Genomic DNA, 4,993 nt, shown 5'->3' with positions numbered 1-4,993 from the left:
CTAGAACTAAGGAGAAACTTCCTGACAGTGAGAACAATTAACCAGTGGAACAACCTGCCTCCAGAAGCGGTGAATGCTCCAACACTGGAAGTTTTTAAGAAGAGACTGGACAGCCATTTGTCCGAAATGGTATAGGGTTTCCTGCCTGAGCAGGGGGTTGGACTAGATGACCTTCAAGGTCCCTTCCAACTTTACTGTTGTTGTTGTTATTATTATTATTATTATTATTATTATTATTATTATTATTATTATTATTATTATTATTATTATTATTATATCAATGCATCACTTTCAGCACCATGGCCAGCAGCCCTGCAATGCTAATTCGACATGCTGATTCTATGAATAGAGGTTTAAAAAAAAAATCTTCAGCTACCTTTATTCCAAATTTCATCCTCAACCTGTTTACAACAGAGAGAAACATGGTCTTGTTTATCATTGTCATGTCTGAGCCCTATTTTTCCTCCCTGATAAGAAATTCTCATAAAGCTCCAAAATAGTTCTGTTCAAGGCTCTGATCATGCATATGTGCCTCGGTACCACTGCTACACCATACAGCACAGCTCATATTCCTACCTTCTCAGTGATCTGATTAGGACCACAAATAATGACAGTGACAGATATTGTGGTCTGTTTTTGTTCCAAGAACGGCCAATTGCTTAAGGACTGGATCCACAAAAGGACATATACTATATCTCCCTCTCTAATTCAAAGAGGCTGTTTCAGGAGTCTGTTGTAGCCACTCCATTCCCTATGAGAAGGTGCTGTTTGTCTCCATTTTCCTCTGTGCAAATTACAATCAACAAAAACAAACACGCCCTTGCATCAATCTCCCACCCGACTGCACCAAATATGCAAAGCTGAAGCACGAAGAGTCAGACTAAATTAGAATTATGCTCAATTTCTTGCAATTAAAACCCAAAGTGCAAAGTGCACGTAGAGAGGCACCTCTCTACGTGCGCTTTGCACTTGGGGTTTTAATTGTGTTAAAACACAGTGTTAGTGTGTTTATTAATGTTAGGGATTTATTAGTTTTCTAAAATTACATAAGTAATTGTATTGCGTTTAATAAACCATAAAGCAGCAGTGGAATCTTTGATGACTAAAATAACATACGTTACAATTTATGTTTAAAATACATCACTCAGGGACTGGATTTCTGAGGCTCAGTCCTTAACTAAATGCATATATACTGTAGGTAGTCCTCTACTTAAGACTGGTCACTTAACAAGTGTAATTACTACCAACCTCCTAAAAAGGAAATTACGACCTGGATTTAAAGGTCCAATAGTTGGGTCAACTTTGCAGTCATGTGATCAAACTTTAGCTGCTTAACAACATGGCCACATTTATGGCTATCTGCAGTGTCCCATGGTCACATGACTACATTTTATGATGGTTTTGCAGAAAACTGTCACTTACATCCAGTGTTCAACAAAACCAGGCCCGTAGTGAAACCATTGGTTCGTTTCATGACCATGGCATTTGCCTAACGACTTGGATTCACTTCATAAGCATGGGACAACCACAAAAAATTCCATAAAACCACCAACCCATTTTATTTATTTATTTAACAGGATTCATTATGACCATAATGAGCAGGCTCCATTATGGTTGTACGTCAAGGACTACCTGTAATCTAACAGAGGTGTTTATCAATACAGGAGGTGGAGCCTGGAGATTGGGGGATGGGGGTGGGGGAGAGGGGGACATCTAAATCTCCATTTGTGCTGAGAACTTAACATATAACAAGGATTTTTTCCCCTCCATTGTGTTTAATAGACTTATAATCTTGTGTCTTTCTATATAAGTCACTCAGAGGCACCCTATAGAAAATGACTTGCTTCTTTGCTTTCAGCCCCGTATCTTGTGGATGAATGAAAACTCTAGAGTGACCTTTCCAATAAGCATAAATCATCAACGGGAGAAGGTCCAGAATCATCCATATAATGTAGAGTTTCATTATCCCACCAAGATAATCCCACCAAGAGTTTGTTCACGGTGGAATTAGTGCACTAGATAAAATCAATCTTAAGGGAGTATGAGTTTTTCAGAATTGCACAAGTAATATTAGGGTAGCTAGATTAATGGTTCAATAGAACTTCATGTATTGAAACCATCCACTTTTCCTGCTCTCTTTGAAATCATCTTTGTCATATTCATGTGGTTTCTTCATGAACTGCTTTCATGGAAAGATGGGATAAAGTTTGCAAAAATGAGATGCCATATGTACTTCATTCATACAACTGCTGGCTTCTACTGTTTTTACCTGCTGCAGAAAAGATGCTTCCAAGAAATTAAGGGAATTAAGCAGCTAGATATGAAATAAAGTTGAATATTGTTGAAGCCCAAATCGACTTTAAAGTTTTTGTGTGGTTGATTGTCAGAGAAACTGTAAGCACTTGAATGTAGGTATTCTCTGAACAGTGCTCTGAGATTAAAGGAATGGAAGTTGATTGATTGATTTAATGTGCTATTAATTTATTAAAGTTTAATATTTAAAATTTAAATTATTAATAGAAGACAACAATGCATAAAAAAGAATGAAAATGCCTTTGCTGTTCAGCAATGCACCCTACTGTGCATGGAAATAATTCTGTTTTTTCAAATCCATTTTTTAAAAAGATAATTTAAAATAATATGGGTCTTATCTTTGGAGGAATCCTGCAGCAGTCTTATATTATTATTATTTTTTTGCCAGGGGACTTTATAAAACATTTTGCCATACCTGCATGGAGTCTCAGTTATATAGTCATTATTCCACTGACCTGTCAGGAACAATGCTGATTTCCTCACAAAGAAAAAACGGGACTTAATGCTATACTTTATACGTATTCTACTAATTCCAGGAAGTTTCTGCTTTTTTTCTCATAAGTTCTAAATTGACTTGCATTCTGGTGGCCCTATGTTAGATTGATCATAACAGATAATATTAATTGCTAAGAAGGCAAGATATGGTCGCCAAGTGTTCATTCTGATAAAAGTGTTTAGCTTCACCTTATAGTACATTGATTCTATGCTCATCTCTTCTGTTTTGGTTGATTTTAGATTATTTTTTTATCCACATTGTCTCATATAAGCAGTCCTCGACTTACAACAGTTCATTTAGTGACCGTTTGAAGTTAAAATGGCACCGAAAAAGTCACTTATGATCATTTTTCACCCTTACAGCCATTGCAGCATTCCCAACGTCACATGAATAAAATTCAGACACTTGTCCACTGACTTATATTTATGACGGTTGCAGTATCCCAGGGTCATGTGATCCCCTTTTGCGACCTTCTGCAGGCAAAATCAATGGGGAAGCCAGATTCGTTTAACAACTGTGCTATTAACTTAACAACTGCAGTGATTCACTTAAAGATGGTGGTAAGAAAGGTTGTAAAATGGGGCAAAATTCACTTAACAAATGTCTCTCTTAGCAACACAAATTTTGGGATCAACTGTGGTCATAAATCGAGGATTATAATTTTAGCTCAGTTTTAGATCTAAGCAAATATTCCTGAGAAGCTCAGGAAGATCACATGACAAGCCCTTAGCCCAGAAATGGGAAACTCTGCCCCCTTTAAGACTGGTGGACTTCAACTCCCAGAATTCCTGAGCATGGCTGGCTCAGGAATTCTGGGAGTTGAAGTCCACAAGTCATAAAAGGGCCGAGATTCCCCACCCCTGCCTTAGCCCAACAATTCTCCTCAGATCAGGAAAATTAAAATCTGCAGACACAAAACATACTTAATAGACATATGGAAAACTTTCTAACACAAGTGGCTGAAAATAGCATACAATAACCTTCCCTCAGAACCCACAGCTAGTATGGCCATTTATCAAATTGGCTCAGAGATTTTGAGAGTTGCAATCTCAACAAATCTGAAGAAGACCAGATTTGAGAAAGCAACATATAGAAATGTCCCTCTTGCTAATCTGTTTGCTTGCCGCAGCATCTATTTTTTTTTATTTCTATGATTTCTATATTTCTTTTTATTTCAAAGCCTATTGCCCTATAGCAGGGGTAGGCAACCTTGGCTCTTTTATGACTCGTGGACTTCAACTCCCAGAATTCCTGATCCAGCCATGCTGAGGGGAAAGGGAGAGGTTTCCAAGCTGAGCCATGCTGGCTCAGGAATTCTGGGAGTTGAAGTCCATGAATCATAAAAGAGCCAAGTTTGCCTACCCCTGCCCTATAGGTTTGGAGAGAAAATCCCCAGAATTCATAGTCTCACAGCTTGGGAGTTTTAGAAAATGTAATTCCAACAGATTTGGTTCAAGAAAAATAATTCTACATGGCAGCTGGGTTCAACTATGTAAAGCCACAAAGATCGTGATAACCATAAGGTGGTTTGTTTGATTTTGGCAAGGGATATGTTGTAAACTCAGCCAATTCAGTAAAACATATTCAAACAAATTATGACTTAACCCAACATTTGAACCTAGCCAGTAAGACAAAAGAAATCAAAACAATCTCTGCTGAATAGTTTGGTGTTCAGTTGAAAGTAATACTTGGTGTCATGGGCTTAGTTTTTTTTTTAAGAACATAAATACACAATATACTCATGTACAGAATGTCATTTTCCCTTAAAAATGAGATTTTTACAAAAAAAATAAATCACAACTGTATTGCATTTAAACATTATGAATAAAGGAAATATATCTATTGAACATTTCAGGTGATACCAATAAGAGTGGAAGAAATCCTGTATAAAATTTTATCATGTGCAGAGATGGACAGGCTTACAATGGCTATGAAAGATAAGACAGAACTGGAATATTTCGAAATCTGGGACAAATTTTATCGCTGGAGAACTGCTCGGATCTTAAGCTAACGATAGGATTGAAACATACATATAATTGTACATATAATTGTATATATAATTGTATTATGTAGAAGAATGAGGTTTACATAGAGGTTAAGGATGATGTATTAAGTTTTTGTATCACGAGAAACAAATTGTTAGGAATATTTACTCTGGAATGCCACGTATGTCCATTTTTGTTT

General features: G+C 36.8%; 1 protein-coding gene across 1 annotated transcript in view; it reads right to left on the bottom strand.

The window, feature by feature from the left end:
* MMRN1 (multimerin 1) overlaps positions 1-4,993 on the bottom strand; it is a 72,066-nt gene that overhangs the window by 7,553 nt on the left and 59,520 nt on the right. The window lies entirely within an intron of this gene.

The sequence above is a fragment of the Protobothrops mucrosquamatus genome, unplaced genomic scaffold (genome assembly GCF_001527695.2).
Source record: "Protobothrops mucrosquamatus isolate PMUCROS unplaced genomic scaffold, P.Mucros_1.0 scaffold2636, whole genome shotgun sequence".
Taxonomy (NCBI): Eukaryota; Metazoa; Chordata; class Lepidosauria; order Squamata; family Viperidae; genus Protobothrops; species Protobothrops mucrosquamatus.
Note: the sequence above shows the minus strand (reverse complement) of the source record. Positions and strands in the feature narration are given on the sequence as shown.